At 38.6% G+C, this 23,110-nt stretch overlaps 1 protein-coding gene across 16 annotated transcripts in view; it reads left to right on the plus strand.

The window, feature by feature from the left end:
* LOC122555094 (zinc finger and BTB domain-containing protein 20-like) overlaps positions 1 to 23,110 on the plus strand; it is a 367,748-nt gene that overhangs the window by 254,225 nt on the left and 90,413 nt on the right. For 13 of the 16 annotated variants that reach the window (XR_006313161.1, XR_006313166.1, XR_006313164.1 and 10 more), the window contains one exon: positions 12,264 to 12,435. The gene's annotated coding sequence lies outside the window, so the exon portion shown is untranslated. Of the gene's footprint in view, positions 1 to 8,385; positions 8,568 to 8,878; positions 12,436 to 20,108; positions 20,189 to 23,110 lie in introns of those variants that run through there. The other 3 variants (XR_006313158.1, XR_006313171.1, XR_006313169.1) reach the window with 3 other exon arrangements.

A 23,110-nucleotide genomic window follows, 5' to 3' on the forward strand; every position in this document is an offset into this window, starting at 1 on the left:
TCCATATTACAGAGGAGGAAGTGCTGGATGTCTTGAAATGGTTAAAGGTGGATAAATCCCCAGGTGGACCCTAGAACTCTTTGCGAAGCTAGAGAAGTGATTGCTGGGCCTCGTACTGAAATATTTGTTTCGTCGATAGTCACAGGTGAGGTGCCAGAAGGCTGGAGGTTGGCAACCATGGTGCCACTGTTTAAGAAGGGTGGTAAGGACAAGCCAGGGAACTACTGACCAGTGGGCCTGACGTCGGTGGTGGGCAAGTTATTGGAGGGAATCCTGAGGGACAGGATGTACAAGTATTTGGAAAGGCAAGGACTGATTAGGGCTAGTCAACATGGCTTTGTGCATGGGAAATCATGTCTCACAAACTTGATTGAGTTTTTTGAAGAAGTAACAAAGATGATTGATGAGGGCAGAGTGGTAGATGTGAACTATATGGACTTCAGTAAGGCGTTTGACAAGGTTCCCCATCGGTGTCTGGTTAGCAAGGTTAGATCTCACGGAATGCAGGGAGAACTAGCCATTTGGATACAGAACTGGCTCAAAGGTAGAAGACAGAGGGTGGTGGTGGAGGGTTGTTTTTCAGACTGGAGGCCTGTTACCAGTGGAATGCCACAAGGATTGGTGCTGGGTCCACTACTTTTCATCATTTATATAAATTATTTGGATGTGAGCGTAAGAGGTACGGTAGTAAGTTTGCACCAAAATTGGAGGTGTAGTGGACAGCGATGAGGGTTACCTCCGATTACAACAGGATCTTGACCTGATGGGCCAATGGGCTGAGAAGTGGCAGATGGAGTTTTAATTCAGATAAATGTGAGGTGCTGCATTTTGGGAAAGCAAATCTTTGCAGGACTTGTACACTTAATGGTAAGGTCCTAGGGAGTGTTGCTGAACAAAGAGACCTTGGAGGGCACGTTCATAGCTCCTCGAACGTGAAGTCGCAGATAGATAGGATAGTGAAGAAAGTATTTGGTATGCTTTCCTTTATTGGTCAGAGCATTGATTACAGGAGTTTGGGAGGTCATGTTGCAGCTGTACAGGACATTGGTTAGGCCACTGCTGGAATATTGTGTGCAATTCTGGTCTCCTTCCTATCGGAAAGATGTTGTGAAACTTGAAAGGGTTCAGAAAAGATTTACAAGGATGTTGCCAGGGTTGGAGGATTTGAGCTATAGGGAGAGGCTGAACAGGCTGGGGCTGTTTTCCCTGGAGGGTCAGAGGTTGAGGTGTGACCTTATAGAGGTTTACAAAATCATGAGTGGCATGGATCGGATAAATAAACAACGGCTTTTCCCTGGGGTCGGGAAGTCCAGAACTAGAGGGCATAGGTTTAGGTTGACAGGGGAAAGGTATAAAATGGACCTAAGGGGCAACGTTTTCACACAGAGAGTGGTACATGTATGGAATGAGCTGCCAGAGAAAGTGGTGGAGGCTGGTACAATTGCAACATTTAAGAGGCATTTGGATGGGTATATGAATAGGAAGGGTTTGGAGGGATATGGGCCGGGTGCTGGTAGGTGGGACTAGATTGGGTTGGGATATCTGGTCAGCATGGATGGGTTGGACGGAAGGGTCTGTTTCCATGCTGTATATCTCTATGACTCTAAGTATTGTCAATGTCAAAGTTGTCACACTGTTCTTTGTGATACTTATCACTTGACAGGTGTGTAATCAGGAACCAATTTCTCCAAATTACTCCATTTATGTTTTTGTGCAATGGTATAGAAGGGATGGGTGCAAGGGGATTAAATAAGATGGACAGAGAGAAATAGGTTATTACGACAGAGAGAGGTTCAAGTGCACAGAAATGTCCACCAGGAAAAAAAACCCAGCTAATCCATAAACCTCTCTCATAAATTTGAAACTTGACTCGTTAACTGCCTGGTTCTACCTAGTTCGGGGCCCTTTTAACTAAAAAGGCCCAGGCTTTCCTTGTCCATGAGTAACATCTCCACTGAGTTAATGAAATTAATCAATGAAGTTTTGCACCATTTTTCTTAAAATCTGGAATTAATTATAGGATCTCATAATTTACAGTTTTACTAATGAACTGAAATTGAATTTTATTGGTTATTGGTGTTCCCCCTGTGTAAATTTCTATTAACTGTGCGCTAGTTATAAATAGTTAATTTGTTTGTATATTTCTAGGTCCTGAAGGCAGAACTTCAGGAGTGAGGGAGGAAGTTAAAAAGATTGATAAATATTTTAAACCCTCAGATTAATCTCAGTGCCATGCACAAGCAAGCATAGCAATAACAGGATAAATATCCGGTTATCTATGACTTGAGAAATTGTGCATGAAAAATTCTATGAGCATTGGAACAAATTTCAGGGCAGGACCTGTTCAGCTTCCTTTACATGTATAAAAAGGAAGGGAAAGGCCAAAGTTAACATAAACCTCCTGGAGAACACAACTTGGGAAATAATAACGGGGAAACTGGGAATAGCAGAGAGGTTGAATAAATATTTTGCATTAGTCTTCACTTTGGAAGACACTAATGGTATTCTAAAATTACTAAATAATCAAGGGATAAGAGGAGGAGAAGAAATTACTATCATAACTATTACTAGAGAAAAATTGCTTGGGAAACAAATCACTGATAATCCCCGTCAACCTGAAGGCATGCATACAAGGCTATTAAAAGAAAAGCTACAGAGATAGTGGATGCACTGGGAGTAATCTTCCAAGAATTTTAAACTCTGGGAAAGTCTCAGAGGATTGGAAAATTGCCAATGTAAAATCTTTATTTAAAAACTGACAGACAAAAGAGCAGATAACTGTACGTCTGTTAGCTTAATATCTGATATTGGAAAAATATTAGAGTCAATTATAATGGATGTAAAGCAGAGCATTTGGAAATACATAAATGATCAAGCAGAGACAGCATGGTTATACAAAGAGGAAATAGTGCATGAAAAATATACTAGAATTCTTTTAGGAAGTAACAAGCAGGATAGATAAAGGAGAAGCAATGGATATAGTAGTGGAAGTAGTATATTCCATAGATAGTCGACTTGTTAACTAATAGAAAACAGACAGCTGGAATAAGGGGTGCATTTTCAGAATACCAACTAGTAGTGAGCTACAGAGATCAGTACTGGGGCCACTATTATTTATCGTGTATGATAATAATTTGGATGTGGAAACTGAATGTACTCTAGCCAAGGTTGCAGATGAGTCAGAAATAAATCAGTAAGCAAATGTTAAGAATGACACAGTGTTAGACAGGTTATGTGAATGAGCAAAAACTTGGCAGACAGATTATAATGTGGGAAAATATGAGGTTTTGCACGTAAGAAGAATAGAAGGAAGTGAGGACTGCATATGTTGGCGATCAGAGTCAAATAGTGTGGTGCTGGAAAAACACAGGTTAGGGAGCATCCGAGGAGCAGGGCAGCCATATGCCCTTCATCAGGAATGTTGCGGAGGTGGGGGGCCAAGGGGGCGGTAGATAACAGGGTTGGCGGCAAGGTAGCTTGGAAGATGATACGTAAATGAAGGTGAGGGTGATGTTGATAGATCTGAGTGGAGGGTGGAGCAGGTAGGTAGAAAGGAAGATGGGTAGGTAGAACAGCTCAAGAGGTTGGTGCCGAGTTGGAGGGTTGGGTCTGGGATTAGGGGAGATGAGGAAATTGGTGAAATCAACATTGATCCCATGTTGTTGGAGGGTCCCAAAGCGGAAGATGAGGTGTTCTTCCCCCAGTCGTTGGGTAGCTAGGATTTGGCGATGGAGGAGGCCAGAACTTGCATGTCCTTGGTGGAGTCAGGGGGGAGAGGGTTGATGACGTTGATAAATGTAGAATCACTTCAACTCCCCCTTCTAATCCACCAAGGTCATGCAAGTCTGGGGCCTTCTCCACCACCAAATTCTAGCCACCTGATGACTGGAGGAAGAACGCCTCATCCTCCTCTTTGGGACCCTCCAACCACACGGCATAAATTTTTGCCATTTTTATCTCTCCCCCCCCCCCCCCCCCCACCTTATCCCAGATCCAACCCTCCAATTTGGCACCGCCCTCTTGAACTATTCTACCTGTCCATCCTTCTTCCCACCTATCATTTCACCCCTCCCACCTTCATTTAATTGTCGCCTTCCATCCTCCCGGCCCCACCCTCCTCCTATTTATCTCTCAGCCCTCTTGAGCCCACCACCACATTCCTGATGAAGGGCTTTTGCCCGAAACGTCAACTCTCCTGCACCTTGGATGTTGCCTGACCTGCTGTGCTTTTCCAGCACCACACTATTTGACACATAAGAAGAATAATAGAGCTGAATATTATTCAACTGGAGAAAGCCTGCAGAAAGTTGCAGCACAGAGGGATTTTGGAGTCCTTGTACATAAATCTCAAAAAACTATTATACATGTTCAACAGGTATTAGGAAAGACAAATGGAATGCTGACCTTTATTTCAAAGGGAATGGAGTATAAAAGTAGGAATGTCTTGCTAAAACTGTTAGATCACAGCTGGAATACTCTGAACAATTTTGGGCCCCCAACTAAGGAACAATATACTGGCATTGATGACAGTCCGGCAAAGTTTCACTTGGCTATTTCTGGGTAAAAAGGGACTGTCTTTTGAGGAGTGGCTGAGTAGGTTGGGCCTCTATTTGTTAGATTTTAGAAGAATGAAAGAGGACAGTATTGAAACATGCAGAATTATTAAGAAATTTGACATGGCATTTGCAGAAACATAGTTTCCCATTAGGTGAGAGCCTAGGACAGAAGGTATAATCTCAAAATAAGGGTTTGTCCAATTAAGGCAGATGTGAAGATGAATTTCACAGTAGTGAATTCATGGAATACTTTGTTGGAGAGGGTTGTGGAGGCTGGGCATTGAGTGTATTCAAGACTAAGATAGTCAGATTTTTAACCAGTAAGGGAATCGAGGATTATAAGGTAAAGGTAAGAAAGTGAAGTTGAAGGCTATCTGATCAGCCATGATTTCATTAAAGGTCAGGGCAGACTCATGAGCTGAATGCTGGAAAAGCACAACAGGTTAGGCAGCATCTAAGGAGCAAGAAAATAGACGTTTCAGGCCGGAGCCCTTCATCAGAGCTGATGAAAGGCTCCAGCCGGAAACATCGATTTTCCTGCTCCTCGGATGCTGCCTTTACTGTTGTGCTTTTCCGGCACCACACTCTCAACTCTGATCTCCAGCATCTGCAGACCTCACTGTCTCCTCATGGGCTGAATGTTTTACTTCTGTCCTACATTTTATGGTCCAACAATACTGAGACCAATGTCCTCATGAGGAAGTGCTTGTTTGTAGGGGAAGTGGTTAGTTTTTTTTTGATCGGGGTGGGCACCATGATTAAATAGACTTGGCAAGCAAGGTATTCAGAGGCCTGGGAGATGTAAACATAGTAGTTCTGGAGTGGAAAATAGATCAGAAATAGATGGCATTTGGCAGCGTTGAATCAGAGCTTGTCTGAATTAGAATTTATGACTATATGTAAATACATTGGACATGTTAAAGTGGATCAAAAAGGGGAAGGATTGGAAATTTACTATTTATGACGGCAAGGCTTTTGGGGAAGATAAAGAAGAAAGAAAAGGAACTGGCAGTATTGATCAAAGAAGCTGATAGCACTGGAAAAGAAGAATGTAGTAATATGTCAGAGACAATGTCCATTGTGGTTAGATTTAAGGACCATTGGAAGAGCTGTTACACTGTAGAGTTTAAACTATAAATTATGAAATAACAGATAAGAGATATATGTGAAAATCTACTTGTGAATGACAAGTTGAAAAGATTGCAGCAGAATGATAATGGAAGGTTTCATTTATCCTTATATGAACAAGGAATAAAAGAGAAGAATTTCTAAAATAAAACATTCTGGAAATACTCAGCAAATCTGGCACCTTATGGAGAAACATAGAGTTCAAGTTTCAGGTCCCTGATCTTCCATCAGAATTGGAGGAATTGCTAAAATTTCTACAGAAAAGTTTTCTTTGATTTCTATCCAAATAAGGAAGGGAGTATTATTTCTCATTCTGGGAAAGGGAAGGGGGTATATTTTAGTGAGCAAGTGATTGAGTAATAGTGATCATAACATCATCAGGTTTAAAACAACTAAGAACAAGGACAAAATATAATCATCGAAGTATTTAACAGAAGGAAGGATAACTTCTGAGAGTTGAAAATTAGTATGTTACAGATGAATTGGAATCAGAGCAATTTAGAAAGCCTTCAAAGAAGAGGTGATCATTTACAGTAGAGGTACATTTTGTAAGTGAGAAAGAAATTACTGGAGCCCTCTGGAGGTCTCGAGAAATAGAACACAAGAAATAGGAACAGGTGTAAGCCATTTGGCATTTCAAGCCTACCCCACCATCCAAGACGATTATGGTTGATCTGCCCCAGGCTTCAACTTCTCTTTCAACCCAATTCAGCATAAATCAATCCCTGATATTTCAAAAAAAAATCCACTGACTCATTAAATATTTTTGGTGATCTAACCTCCACAATTCACCGGAGTAGATAAGTTCAAGAAATTCATTACTCTCTGGGAAAAGAGATTCCTTCACATCTCTGTTTTAAATTAGTGTTCTCTTTTCAGTAACTACACCTCCAAATTTGAGATTCCCTCACTAATGGAAGCATCATCTCAACATCTACCCTGTTAGGCCCCCTCAGAATTTGTGTGAATAAAGGCCTATCCGATTTAGCTGTTCTTGATAAGTCAACCCCTTCAGCCTAAGAGTTAATCTAATGACTCTCTTTTTGAATTGCCTGCAATGCCAGTATATCATTTTTTTTAATACAGGAGCTAAAACTGAGAGTAAAATGAGACAAAAAGGATTAAGGGTGGTCGTAATATTGATGAAATTTGAGCAACAAGATGAATTCAGAAAGTAGAGAGGAATTCTTTTAAAAAGGGAATAAAGTGAGAGAAATAGAAGTGTGAAAATAGATAAGAAGCAAAAGAAAAGAGGAACCTAAAGTCTTCTATGAACATATTGCTCTTAAATAATGTGATTCAAATACTGATTTTAAAAGATTATGTCAACCCATTTAAATGTAAATTGAAATTTTAAACAAGATATATTTAATTAAAGAAAATGCATTTGATGAAACAGCAAAAATATTACACCTATATGGAGTAATGAGCTCAGATGGAGTCATACAGTCTAGAGAACTTTCATAGGGAGGTTACATGGCCCAATTTGTGAGTAGGATAAGACTGTTGTGTTTTTGAACACCAGAGAAAATATGACTTGCTTGAAGAGCAACAGCCTATTGCTCCCTTTCTCTTTATTTGTAACTCTTCTCTGCAAAATGTGTGAGCTGAACCTCCAGTAGAAATTTTCTTCTTTACTGCTTATGGACGATTTGTGGAAAAGAATTCACTGGAATCTACTCCACCATCTCTAGGAAAGGGAGTTCAGCCAGCTGTAACAATTCCAACAAGAAACCCAGTATCAGCAGCTTGTATATGCAGAATAATATCAGTATCTGAATACCGTTTTGGACTATACATGACCTTTTTTTTAACTTATGAATTTAACTGCTACACAACAAATGAACTTCAAGATAATACACTATACAGTTTTCAGTTTTTTTTTAATTCATTCCTCTTCAGACTTATGAGTTGTTTTTTAGAAGGGTAGTTATACACATACATGATCCAAGTGATCAATAATTTTTGCATCTTTATTTGAATAAAGTTTGGTTTTGGTAACAAGCTTTTATGACTAAAGAAACCTTGTTTTCAAAACTGAACCTGACACCCAACTTATGTAATTGTCCATATTACTAATTTAAAGTTTGTGATGATCCGTGGAAGAGTGGGGCTAGAAAAGAAAACTCTGCAGCTCTGCAACCTCCATAATAACAACATAAATATGAATCGCTGCTGAAAGGACTCATGGGATTAAAAAAAGCTGATTGTTTTTGTTTATGGGATGTTGTTTGCACCATCAACATTTATCCCTAACTGCCATTGAGAAGGCGGTAATCAGCCACTTTCTTGAACTGCTGAAATTCATATGGTACAGGTGCATCTACAGTACTGTTATGGGAGGGAGTGTCAGTAGGTTGACCAAGCATTAGTGGAAAGAAAAGTCATTGTGTTTCCTAGTCAGGATGGTATATAACTTTAAGGCAACTTACTAAATGGTGTTTTTCTACATGCCTGCTGCCTTTTATTCATCTGTGTGGTAGAGGCCATTTGTTTGGAAACTCCTGCTGATCAGTGACCCTTGATGAAAGCGAGTTTTGAGAAGATTTGTCATTTACAAATGTCATTTATAAAATACCTTGCAAGAACTGTATCAAACACTACATTGGACAAACAGGTAGAAAAATAGCCACCAGGATACATGAATATCAACTAACCACGAAAAAACATGACCCACTCTCACTAGTATCCTTATATACAGATAAGGAAGGACACCACTTTGACTGGGACAACACATCTATCTGAGGACAAGTGAAACGGAAACACGTATGAGAATTCCTAGAAGCATGGCATTCCAACCGGAACTCTATCAACAAACACATCGACTTGGAAACCATTTACCACCCTCTGAGAAAAAGAACAGGAAATGACATCACAACCCAAGGAAACCTAAGCACATAAATAGAAAGCGAGTTACTAACACCAGTGCTTCACCATAGGCTCACTGATGATGTTACCTAGTATGGTGAGAAAACGTCTGAAAATGAACCTTCCAGCTCGGCGAGCAAAGTTACATCCAGAACCCTTGGTGAAATGCTGCAGGACACTTTGCATACATTGCTGTATTGGTGATGGTGTGCTCATGAAATTTGTTGCTTGTCAAGAGTCGAGAGTGCGTTGCTGGGAAAGCACAGCAGGTAAGGCGGCATCAAGGGATTATGTTCGAAACATCAATTCTCTTGTTCCTCGGATGCTGCCTGACCTGCTGTGATTTTCCAGCAACACACTCTCGACTCTGATCTCCAGCATCTGCAGTCCTCACTTTTTCCAGCATGATGTTAGTCTTGGAATAAGACTATGTTTTGTAATTGAGTTAAATGATTATAATGTAAAAATTAAAAGTTATTTGATTCGTAAAGCCTTGAAAGGCAAGGTATGGGATCATCTTCTTTTGTTTTTGTGTAATGATTCATATAGAAGTTCAGTGCCAACTCATGCAGAAGTTCAGCATCACTTTATTACAAAACATTATACATTATACCAAAACAATTCTAATCACTTATTTTAATATTTTACATTATACCAAAACAATTCTAATCACATTTTAATATTTATGCAACAAACCAATGACATTGCAAAACCAAATGCCAGGAAGGCTTTGCTATGATTTATCCATTATGTAAGTTAAACTGATCTGTTATAACCTTATTTAACAACATTTATCACTTCTGAATTAACAAATTGCACATTAAAATAAAGTTTATTGTTAAATTGGTTTCACTTCAAATGGAAATGCAGCAGAAATAGTAATAACAGGAGGTCATGGAGCATCTGTGAAGTAAGGAGGGGGTAGAGCTAGTGTTGCAGTTCAGTAACGTTTACGTATGAACAGCTTATTTGGAGGGATGAAGGCAAAGAATAAAGTGTAGAAAGGAAATAAATAATCTGTGATGATATGCAGAACAGGAGATGATTAAATATCATGAGTAATTAGAAAATAGGAAGAAAAGTGTATATTAAGGTCACACAAGTTGGAAATGGTACTCGTTGCTCAAATGGAAGATGAAGACTAAGGTGGGATTCTAAAGGAAGGAGAAAGAGTTTTTGTAGATTTGTGGCAACAGGAACTGTAAAAAGTAAAGGAGAATTGTGAACAGCAGTATTTCGCTCTTTCTACTGCACTCTCTGTCTCTGTTGATTTTCTACTCTTCTTTCTCCCCTCTCGGCTCAAATTCAATGTCTGGTCTATTGTACCAACCACTGCGGCTACCTGTTCTCTCAAATTCTGATTCTAGCTGCAGTCTTCACGCTGTCCACCACTTTCCAATTAATGGGTAGTCTGCTAATAAAAAGGCGAACTTTGTTGAATAAAGTCAGTTAGCAAAGAGTTCTGACTGTCATAAATTTAATCCTATGCATCCACATATTGTCATTGTTACCATTGCACCATAAATGCAGTATGAAAGAAAAAAGGCTTGTGTTTATTATTTTAGTCCCACCAAGTCTCCCAAATATTTCCAAGTATTTCGCTTTCAATGATTTACTTTAAAATTTGCATATTTCTTCAGTAGGCAAGTAATAATTACACAACTGCCATTTTGAATTTGAATTGAAAACAGTTTATCTGGAGCATTAAGCATGTATATAAAGAGGAAAGTGTTAAATGACATGCAATGCCATCTAGTGCATAATTAATATTGAATATCATTCAGCACAGTGCCATCTGGTGGAATTTTTTTGAGAATTATGTTAGCTGTTTATTTTGTGTACGCTGATTTGATGTATAATTCCAGCCATTTTACAACATGATCATCACCATGCTAAGCACATAAGAAATCAAATAGTTTAACAACATTGACGTTACATTATTGGGTTAATTTATGTCTTTGTTTGCAAAAACATTTTTCATTGTCAGGAGGGGCCCCATAAATGAACATTTGAGGTGCATTCTCTTTACCTATTTGAAATGTTTTTGAAGCACCCAAAAGCAAAGTGATCAAATGAATCCTGGTTGATGAATCTATAAGCTCATGGCAAGGTAACCTATAGGACTTGTCTCCTCCAAGAATTCTGAGATTTGCTGAGCCATGGGTTTGGTAATTATGTTAATATCATTTTAATTATGTATATTTTTTGGAATTTAGCTTGCACACAGCTAAAGAAATATTTTGCAAAACATTTTCTATTAAAACAGTGCCCTTCTTTCACATCAAGCCAATCAGTTGCCAAGAAAGTAACACTCTCCTTGAGAGAGTGGAATGGCAATTGATGTAGGAAAGAAATTATCTAGGAGGTAATTTTAGGGCTTATGTTACCTTAAAGACTTGTGTTTATTACTGTCATCTAGAGTAAACAAATTTTTATTATAGAATTCAATACTTCATGTGTAGTAATGTAAATGAAAAACATTTTTGTATTTCATTAACCTATTATTTTAAAAGATTGGATCTAAATTTTATTGTTGAATCTAGTTTTAGAAATGTGAATAAAGCCTTGAACATTGAGTTGCAAAATGGGGTGTAAAGAAAAAGAAATGTTTCAAATAAACCTTTAGTTACTTTAATGCTTTGTTCCAGACTTGTTTAAAAGCTTACAGTGAAGTAATGTTTCTGTTTTTATAACAGTGCCTATTTTGATTCAAAATATCCAATGATTTTACCTTTTGGGGGCATTGTATAAAGGATATGGTAAAGAAGTGGGAAAGGATAAAATTACCTGTGCTTTTCCTTTCCAGTGTTCTTTTTGGGTTTGAGAAAAACATTAATGCTGTTTAATCCCATCTATCACAGTGGTTTCAGCTGGGGATAAAGTTTTAGTAAACACTCCAAAGTGAAAGCAGTCACTATCAAATCCAAGCTACCTTCAGCAGTTGCTGGCTAACATTCATATGCTAGGATATAGATCAATTGTTCTCAGTTACCATCTTAGAGAAGTTGAATTTAAATTGTGCTAAGTTCATTGCCATTTTTATTTACATAGATCCATTCAGCATAGAACCTGGGATAAAAGCATGTTATGGTTCAATCATGCATCAGTGTGACCCACTGAATCATTATGGAAATTCTCAAACATCTTATTTTTGATTTGCTTTAGCCCTATCATCCTGTTCTCCCACCACACTGAAGCAAGTTTAAGTTAATACTGTCTGGGTGTAGTAGCTCTTTGCCCCCTTGCTCAAGCACACTCTGAGTAAGTAAGCTTATCTACTATATTCCTGAGTGGGAATTATAGTTTGAATTTCTGAGCCCAAACTAAAAATTATAAACTGTAGCCAGCGCTGATTATAATCTACCATTGAATATGCTCAAAAGTAGGATGGATAATTTGAATTTTCACTTATTTTTGACATATAGTGATGAATATTTTAGGACCAGCTTAATGCCTTAGTGGAAAATGTGTTGCCTGGTGATGCCACTTATAGAAAATTACAGTTGATAAAATTGGTTAACAGACAGTGGTGCAAACAATTCTGCACAGTGTGGTAATCGTTAAGAACAGTTTATGCATAATAGCAAAGATGCGCATTATTTATTACTCAGTTTTATTTGCATTTTCTGAAGTTGCTGCTAGTTGAAGAGACTGAATTACTGATTCCAAAATTTAAGATTTGTGCATGGTTTCTATTTGATTTTCTTTTAGCAAAAGTAACGATCCACTGAGTAATGAAGGAGTTGGAGTAACTGCAGTCCTTGAAGAATGAGAATCGTGGAAACAGACAATGTTCCAGGACTAATTTTCCCTGACAGAAGTCTGTAGTCCTTCAGGTGGAAATTCAGAGAGACGGCTGCTTTATCCACCTTCTCTGCTGATTGTATGTATATACAATATTTATATAATAAGCTGATAGAACTGCAGATGTTGGAAATCTGAAATAAAAATAAATTATTAGGAAATCTCAGCAGGTCTAGCAGTATCTATAGCGAGAAATCACAGTTAAGGTTTCAGATCCAGTGACCCTTCTTCAAAACACGAACTCTGACTTCTTTCCAGATACTGCCTGATCTGCTGAGACTTTCCAGAAATTTGTTTTTGTTACAATATTTATGTTTTGTTATTGATTTTTATGTTTAAATGACTGCACGTAATTGTATTTTGGAATGAGTAATACATCCAATAGCTGAAAGTACAAGTAAATGTCATATTGCATTAAAGCTTCATAATATATCAGTCAGCCTGGCACTGATCAAATTAGGCAATTAACAAAACCAGAAACACTTCCATAGTATATATTATTCGCAGCACAGAAACAGGTGTTAAGCTCAGGAGGTCCATGCCAGTGTTTGTTTCTCTGGCCACTACCTACCCAGGCTTCTTCCTATAATTTAACCAATACATCCTTCTGCTTTGATCCATATCCTAAATGTAGGTTCCTCCTGAGTGCATCTTTGCAAGTTGCCTCAACTATTGTCTGTGAATAGAATAGAATATCCTTTATTGTCACATGTACTCCGTTGTCGAAGTACAGTGAAAAGCATTTACAATGTCTGCCTCTTGTAAGTGCCTGCTTTGATGCAAGTACCAAGGTACAAATCTTGGATACAAAAGAGGAATAAAAAGTAGTTGCATTATTTTAGAGTTTAAAAAAAAAGTTAGAAATAAGACGTTGTTAAAGGATTGACGTTACAGTCAGGTAAAAAAATTTCATTGTAGCAGATCAGCGCAGACCCTCTACACGTGGTCTGACTGCCCACGAGACCCCAGTCCAACAGCTATCCCAGCTCTGCTCCATGCCTCCAGATCACTTCGTACTGGCACTCAGCTGCTCCTGAGGTAAGTTCCAGGACTGGCCTCCCCATCCGGTCTCCTCCAGGGCCTGCTGGGCTATCTGCTGTGGGACCTGCTGCCTGTGAGCTGCTCCGGGACTGTGGTAGTAAATTCCATGTTTTACCCACTCTCTAGGACAAGAAAATTCTCTTGAAATTCTTATTGAAATTATTATTGATAATCTTGCATTTATATACCCTTAATTAACACAGTTACTGTTTTGAGTGTTTTATGACTTTTTTTTGGAACTCAAAGTTCTGTTTGAAGAAGAATTGCATTGGATTCAAAACTTTAACTTTTTTTCTCTCCACTGATGCAGTCAACCATGTCGAGTTTATCCATGCCAAGTTTCTCCAGCACTTTGTTTTTATTTGTATTAGTGTAGCATCTTTAACATAATGCAATATCCCAGGGTATTTCACAGGAGCATTTTTGGCACAAGTTACATAAGTAAGTATTAGGATAAGTGAACACGCAGTTGGTAAAGATTACGTTTTGCAAATAACGTAAGAGAAAAGAAGTCATATTTAGAGATGCAGTTTCAGGGTTTTTCGCCTTCATATGGTACAGCCACCCAATAGTGGAATAACTAATATTGGAGGCCAGGATTGAAGATGGAGAAATATCTTGGTTTGTTGTACAATGGAAAAGATTCTGGAAATCAGAACAATAGAAGGATTTGAAGAGAATTTTAAAGTCAAGATATTGCAAGAGCAGAGAGACAGTGAATGAATGGGACTTCATGCAATTTAGAAAGTGGGCAGCAGTGTTTTAGATGATCTGAAGCTTACAGAGACTAATTAACATTGGAGGCTAGCAAGGAGTACATTGGAAATGGTCAGTGCCACAAATACCAAAGGCATCAGCAAAGGTTTTGCAGTGGATGAGTTTGGACAGGAGTGGAGTTAAGGGTTCGAAAGCAGTTTCAGCAATGAGACAAATTTGTGGCAGAAGGATACCATTGGGTTAAATATTAACACCAAGATTGTGAATAGTCTGATTTGACTTGAGACAATTTCCAGAGGAGAGAGGAATGCAGCTGGTGGTTAGCAAATGGAATTTGTCATCCAAAGAAATTGTATATAAGACAAACAGTTTGACAATTTAGAGGGAGTAGCAAGGTCAACAGAGGTAATAGTGAGACCTTGGTGTCATCAGTGTACGACTGGTCTAGTTTGATGACATAGATTAAAAAGGAGCATGCTGAGGATTGATTCTCGGGGATGCTGGAAGTAATGGTAAAGAAGTGAGAGCACAAGCCATTGTAGTAAATCTCAGCTACAGCTAGAAAGATAAAAATGGGACCAAATTAATGCAATTCCACACCTTAACAGCAATGGAAAGGAAATTTAATAAACTAGTGTGCTCAACCCTCACATGCCACTTGCAGTAGAATAGTTTTTGAGGATTTCATCATGGCATGTAATTTATAAATTAAATGTTTCCTGAAAGTAATTGTTTTTCTGTATTAAAAGAGCATGAAATGAATTACGGTTGAAAACAAAACATGTAACAAACCAAAATGTGTGGTTTTTTTTAAATCCATACATAGGATATTGATGTTGCTGGCATGACCAGCAATCAGTGTCCATCTCTACTTCCCAAGAGGGAAGTTTTTTTTTCCCCCCACTGTTGTTTAAGTAGAGAGATCGAGGGTGTAATTCAGCAGTGTTGTACTCATCCAGGGAGTAGAGCATATTTTTCACACTGTTGACTTGCACCTTTTCGATGATGGAAGAACTTTCAGGAGTCAAGCAATTAATCATTCTCACAAAATATCTAGCCTCTGAGTTGCTATTATAGGTTTAGTATTTATATTGCCAGTCTAATTAATTTTCTGATCAATGATCATCTCCAGATTGTTCTTTTGCTTAACCCCAGCACCTAATGGTGGAAGATTTGGAGATGGTATAACAATTAAATATCATGGGGAGGTGGTTATTTGCTATGTTTAATATTATGTCGACAGGCAGGATGCTGGAAGAACACAGCAAGCCAGGTCGCATAATGTGATGTAGAAGTCAATGTTTCAGATGAATCCCTTTTTCATTATTGATTGTTTTGTTATGTCAGGACCTACAAATTATCAAAAAAAATCCCAATTTCTGACCATATAGTAGAGCGAAGTTTATTTATTAAGCAGATGAAAATGAGTCCTTACAATGACGCTCTGGGTTTGACACAATTGGCCTGCAATCGATACAATCATCTTCCTTTGCATTGGATATGACTGCAACCAGTGAAGAATTCCTTCTTTTCAAACTTCACCCTTTTGTGCATAGAAGGGTTCACTCATTTCACTCCTGAAAGGTATAGCTCTAATTTTTAAACTAACATTTTGCCGCCTCATCCTAAACTCTCCACTGAGCAGGAATCATTTCTTTCTATCTAGATTATCTATTCCCCTTGATGCCTTGAAAATGTCAATCAATCAGCCCTTAACTTTCTAAATTCCAGGGAGCATCCCTAGTTTTTGTACTCTCTCCTTTAGTCAACCCTGGTGGGAGTATCAAATGTAGTAAATCTGTACTATGCTTCTGTGCTTCCTCCCAGGAACAGTCATAAAATGGGTGCAGGTAGAAAAATATCCACAAGAAAAAAAAATCGGAAAGAGAAAAGAAAAACTGGATGTATGGGTTCAAATTGTTGTAGGTAGCATAGTGTACAATAGTAAGGAATTAATGATGAAAGTTGACATAAAAATGGTTTCACCAGATTTGGAATATGCTGTTTATTTATGGGCATCACTCTTGACGAAGAATGTGAATGACTTTGAGTTAGTAGATTTACTAAAATGGTACTAGGGATGAGGAACTTGAGTGACATGGATAGATTGGAGAAGTTGAGGTTATTCTCATTTGAGAATAACTAGTTTGAATTTGAGGCAGCTGTTCATAATTGTGTGGAGTCACAACAGAGTGGATCAAAGACAAAATAAAGAGATTTTGTTTTCACAACAAGTGGTTATGATCTGGAATACACTGCAGGATGCAAGATGATGGATACAAGTTCAGTGAGGGCTTTTAACAGGAAGTTAGGTAAGGGAACTGTTGCAGAGCTGCCACAAAAGTGCAGGTTACAGCACTAGATAGTTCTTGCTAAGAACTGGTATGGAACTGATTGTCTGAATTTTGTAACAAGGGCCATGCTATAATTCTGTGTTTGGTGTGTCCATCCAGAATTCATCATTTCTCTTGGCAGTTTCCTGGCCAATGATTTGCTAAAGCTTCAAATTTAACACAAATCCCTTAGGAGGGACTTTATGAAAATCTGGAAGACAATACAAGTTCAAAGTTTGTGCGAAGATTTGTAGCTCGGGTGCTCGGTGCTGTGGTTCTGTTCGCCGAGCTGCAAGTCTTTGTTGCAAACGTTTCGTCCCCTGGCTAGGCGACATCATCAGTGCTTGGGAGCCTCCTGCAAAGCGCTTCTTTGATGTTTCCTCCGGTGTTTATAGTGGTCTGTCCCTGCCGCTTCCGGTTGTCAGTTTCAGCTGTCCGCTGTAGTGGTTGGTATATTGGGTCCAGGTCGATGTGTTTGTTGATGGAGTTTGTGGATGAGTTTCAGGAGGCTCCCAAGCACTGATGATGTCGCCTAGCCAGGGGACGAAACGTTTGCAACAAAAACTTCCAGCTCGGCGAACAGAACCACAGCAACAATACAAGTGCCATACACAGACATTCCCAACCTCTTGTCATCTCTTCAAAACATTGAATCAGGTTCATCAAGCATGCTTCATCTTTTACCAATCCATGCTGGCTTTCTTAGATCAGCTGAAAATGTTCAAATGTTCAATCATCTTGTCTTTTAACCTAGACCCCAGTAATTTCCTGGCAATAGATGTTTTGCTTATTTGTTTACAATTCCCTGGATTTCTTCTCTCGCGTTGCAGTGTAGCATATGCATTTTACCAATCTAAATAAAAGATACACAAATCAAGAGGACGTTGAAAGATTATGGGAAGGACATCTGTGTTGTCCTCACCTACTTCCTTCAAAGTATTAAAATGGAAATAATCTAGTTCTGTACGTTGACTTTCAACTGCCACTATTTTCTTCATAACTTTTTTTTGTTTGCCCTGTCTCCGATTCAATACTCATATCATTGGGATATCTGGGATGTACTGTACTGTAAACATTGGTGCAAAAAATCAAACAGCATGGAAACAGACCCTTGGGTCCAACTAGTCCACGCCGACCATGTTCCCAAACTAAACTCATCCCACTTGCCTACTTTTGGCCCATATCCCTCCAAGCCTTTCCTATTCATGTACTTATTCAAATGTCTTTTAAATGTCACTGTACCTGCATCCACCATTTCCTCTGGCAATTCATTCCACACACAAGCCACTCTGTATAAAAAAAAAAGTTGCCCTTCATATGCTTTTTAAAACTTTCTCCTCTTACCTTAAAAATATGCTCCCTAGTTTTGAACTCCCCTATCCTAGGGAAAAGACCCTTGTTATTCGCCTTATCTTTGCCTCATGATTTTATGAACCTCAATAAAGTCACCCCTCAACCTCCTATGCTCCAGTGAATAAGGTCCCAGCCTATCCAGCATATTTTTATAATTCAAACCCTCCATTCCTGGCAACATTCTGGTAAATCTTTTCTGAACCCTATCCAGTTTAATAATACCTTTCCTACAGCAGGGCGACCAGAACTGCACACAATACTCCAAGGGGGCATCAATGTCCTGTACAACCACAATGTGATGTTCCAACTCCTGTACTCAAAGGACTGGGCAATGAAGGCAAGCATGCTAAATGCCGTCTTAACTGATTTTTCAGCATGTCCACCTTTTTCTTATTTTCATTGATAGTATGACTGTTATTAATTTTCAAGGAGCCCAGATTGCTCCTGACCAACCTCCTTATCCCACTATGTCAGGAAAATTGTTACTTTTGATATTCCTTGCAAGTTCCTTCCTGCTCTCCTTCCCTCAAGCTCTTACATTTTTTATCACTTCTTGCTGTGCTTTTTTGTATCTTTCCCATTGACCAGGATCTGTGCTTCTTTCTGTATTGGAATGTAATTTTACTGTTTTATGTTGTCTGTTGGCTCTTTAGTTTCAAGGCTTTGTTTTTAAACTGAGTTCTTGCCTTTAGGGGTATAAATTAACGTACCATAAATTCTCACTTGAACATCTCCCAGTAATCTCTCGTTTTATCCACTAACAGATTTGCCCAGATAATGTGGACAGTGTCTGTATCAGTGCATTGAAGTCAGCTCTTGCCTGAATCTTAGCAGCTATTTCACACTTCTGTCTTCCAGACTTTATGTTGGACTAAGTCATTTTGCAGTTGTTTTAGATAAATATTCACACATTATTCAGTTGTGAACTAAATCTGCTTCATTGCTTATTATGCAATTTAGTATAGCAAACCTCCTTTATATACCTGCAACATATTTTTGCGCAAAACTCTTGGATGCACTCAAGAAATTTACCACCTTCCTGATGTGCTCTTCTATGTATCCCAAACTATGTGCAATTTAAACCACAATGCCTGTGCAACACACTTCTAATTTGATCGCTTTGCTATCTTTTTGCTTTTCCTTTACATGTAGCACCTAAAGCACAATTTCTACCTCTAATTATACTCTCTTTCATTTCTTTTGGATCTATTATAATACTATTCTCACCTGAATGCACCGCACCCCTGTAACCCCCCGCATGCTCACACGCACGGACGGCCTCTCACACATATATAACTGGACTCTCTCACACACATTCTTTTCCAATCCGTTTTGGCTAGTTTAAAGTTTCTATGACTGCCTTATTTGTTCTTTCCACCAAGACCCTGGGAATTGGATAATTGTCTTAATTTTGAAAAAGATTTGCAGCATTACTGAAATAGGACAGGGAAGTGATCAGCTGAGATGGCCTAGTGGTATTATTGCTAGACTATTAATCCAGACCAAGGTAATGTTCTGGGGATTTGGCTTCGAATTCCAACATGACAAGTGATAGAATTTGAGTTCAAAAATAATCCGGAAATAAGAATGTAATGATAACCACGAAACCATTGCTGATTGTCAGGAAAAACCCATGTAGTTCACTCATGTCCTTTAGGGAAGCACCATATCTGGTCTGGCCTACATATGTCCCCGGCTTACATGTGTGTCCAGACCCATAGCAATGTGGTTCACTCTTAACTGCCCTCAGGGCAAATAAGGATGAGCAATGAATGTTGTTCCAGCTAGTAACAACCACATCCCATGGATGATTTTTTTTTTTAAATTGCAGAAATCCAGCATAGACCAATGAGCCAAAGGCCTTTTTTACTATAACCATTCTGTAATTCTATATGGTCTCAGCCAGATTCAGAAATAATTCATCCCACCAGTACCATTCAAGCTTGATCATGAATTGATGTCAATTTCCCATAAAATGGAACCCCTCTTCTTCCCCACTCCTTAAGCTACATGTTCATCTGCCTAATCTGCTTATCCCTACATCAATTTACATGTGACTTTGATAACCATTACAATCCTGTCCTATAGTTTAGCTCCTAGTTTTTGTTACTTTCCAAACAAGTTCTCAAGCATATTATTTTCTGTTTCTTGGCATGGATCAAACAACTGGATCATTACCCTACCCTCTCCAATATCCTTACTTCAGCTCTGATGATGTGTCATCTAGACTCAAAATGTTAGCTTGCTTTCTTTCTGTGGATGCTGCCTGACCTGTTGTGATCTCCAGCATTTTTTGTTTCCATTTTAGATTCCAACATCTGCAGTAATTTGCTCCTCCCTCTCTAATATCCTTTCAGCCAGCTCATGACGTCCCTCACTCGACACCAGGTAGTCATCTACTATGTCAAAATATCATTTAATGTTTGAGAGATGACATTTGTACCCACAATCATTAAGTGCGCCTACCACTATCATTCGTACATATAAATTGGGAGCAGCAGAAAGCCATTTGGCTCTTTTGAGTGTGGTCTGCTGTTTACTACAGTTAGAACTGACCGGATTGCGGTCCCAAATCAACATTCCTGAACTCCTCTTCATTCTGTGTTTGATTCATTTGCTAACAAACTTTTGGAAAATTATTCAAACCAAAACAGTAGAACTCTGTGCCCTTTATACTATCCATCGTCAAGAAAAAGTTTCCAAATTTGTTGCATCACCCACGTCCATTCTACCTGTTCCACGCTACTGCGGAAAACGTCATCCATGCATTTGTCATTTGAAACCTATAAACACCTATAAAATCATGAGGAGCATGGATTGGCTAAATAGCCGAGGTCTTTCCCCTGGGGTGAGGGAGTCCAAAGCTAGAGGGCATAGGTTTAAGGTGCAAGGGGAAAGAATTATTAAAAACCTAAGAGGCAACTTTATTTCAGCAGAGGGTAGTGCATGTATGGAATGAGCTGCCAGAGGAAGTGGTGAAGGCTAGTACAATTACATTTGGAAGGCATCTAGATGGGTATATGAATAGGAAGGGTTTAGAGGGATATGGGCCAAATGCTGGCAAATGGGAGTAGATTTATTTAGGATATCTGATTGGCAAGGATGATTTGGAGCGAAGGGTTTGTTTTCATGCTGTACAGCTCTATAACTCTATTGTGATATCAAGAAATAGTTCATGACTCTGAATACTAGAATGGATATGGGCTCTGACAATATCACAGCAATAGTACAGGAGACTTGATCTCCAGCACTAGCTGTGCTGTTTTTCAAGCTTTTCCAGTCCAGCCAGAACACTGGCATTTATTTAACTATGCAAATAGTTGCCTAGGTAAGTCCTGTCCACAAAAAAGCAAGCCAAGTTCTACCCAATCAATTAGTACACCAACGGTCTGCTCTCAATCCTCAGCAAAGTGATGGAGTCAACAGTGCTCTCAAGTGAGAGTTGCTCTTCGATAACCTCTTCACCAATATGCAATTTAGATTTAGACAGATTCAGTTCCTCACCATAATGTAACTATGGATGTACCTACACCACATGAGCTGCACCACAAGAAAGCAGATTCTGAAGAACCATCTTCTTAAAGACAATTAGGGCTGGACAACAAATGCAGAATAGACAGTGATGTTATCATCTTGTGAAAGTTATATAACAACTTGTCTTTAATGTAATGAAATGTCCCAATATGCTTCACCAGAACATCATGATGTAAAGTTTAATACTGGATGAAATGAGGCAAGGTGAGGTCATTTGACCAACTCCTGGTCAAAGAAATGGGCTTAAAGAATGAAGGTGAGGTAGACAATCAGCTTAAATAGGTAGAAAATTCAAGAGCTTAGGGCTTAGAGTTGAACGCACAGCCACCAATGGTGAAGCAATTGGCAAAAGTAATCTCAAGTACTGCTCTTAATACCCAACCTTCTCTCTCTCTCTCCTTTTTTTGAATCAGTATTCTCTCATTATAAATGTGTAAATTCATGAATCATAGTTAGCTGTATTTTTCTGTGTCCAACAGAAAAAATCAACTTTCTTGCTTTCTTTTCTATTAATAAGTTTTGACTTGCTTTCTCTCCTTCAAAAGGAGTCTACTTTCAGTTGAGTGTTAATGGTCTCCAACGTCCATATAAACACAAAGCAACAATCCATATGTACTGATGTATTTAAATCATGTATTTGTCATAAATCATGACCATTTGTATTGTGTGTGAATTTTATGAAAATGTAGATTCTCAAGAAGGCAGATTTAGAAGTGCACAGATATCACAAACTGAGGGATTGGAGGAGATTAATGAAAATAGGAAGAGGCAAGACAATGGAGAGTTTTTTTTTCAAGAGGATCGATGAACATTTCAAAATCCATGCTTTGCTTGATCCTTGCCACTGTATGGCAGTGAACATTGGGTTAATGTGTGAAAGGAGACTTCCCGATAAGAGTAAGGCCATGGGCAGAACAATTTTAGGTGCTGTCAAGTTTACCAAGACACAAAATAGGGGGTGTAACCGATGATGGGTCGGAGTAACAAAGGCACAAATTAAGGTTTCTATGTCAGTTGATCTGAGGCGGGGGCCAAGTAATGGAGGTGGAACAAGCAGGCAGAGATATGTGATCAGAAGCTCATCTTGCAGACAAATATAACACTAAGATTGTAAATTAGTTTTACTGTCAGTTTCCAGGCTGATGGATGGAGTCAGTAGCTAAGAAGCAGAATTGAGAGCAGCTAACACAGACAATGACTTCAGTCTGCTTAATATTTAACTGGAGGAAGTTTCTGTTCATGCAATGTTGGATGTTTATTGAGCAATCTAATAATTTGGCAATGGTGGAGTGTCAAGAGAAGTGGTAGTAAGGTAGAGCTGGATGTCTTCAACATTTATGTAAGACTAACACCATATTTGTCTTTTGCTATGTTTCTTAATTTTGTTGAAATTGTATGTACATTACCCCATTGGCATGAATAAGTAATCAAAACTAACATTGAAAATATGCCAAATTTGCAAGACTGAATTCTAATCAGAGTTGTTAATTTATAACTTGTAATGCAGTGTTTATTGTTGTGGCCCACTAGATACCTCAGATTGTTTTATTGGCTAATATTATTTAATTGAAAAGTACTAACTGAAAGTACTTTGTCAGTTTAATTTGATTTCAGAACCCCATTTTCATAACTATGATTTGTTATGTATCATGCTATGCTCACAGTATCTATAAAGAACAGGCATTTATTATTGCGCAGTTTACTTCTAGCCTGTTTTTGTTGGCATTAAGCTTTCTTCATCCTCAGTTTTTGACCACCATGTTGAGAATCTTCATG

The sequence above is a fragment of the Chiloscyllium plagiosum genome, chromosome 12 (genome assembly GCF_004010195.1).
Source record: "Chiloscyllium plagiosum isolate BGI_BamShark_2017 chromosome 12, ASM401019v2, whole genome shotgun sequence".
NCBI lineage: Eukaryota > Metazoa > Chordata > Chondrichthyes > Orectolobiformes > Hemiscylliidae > Chiloscyllium > Chiloscyllium plagiosum.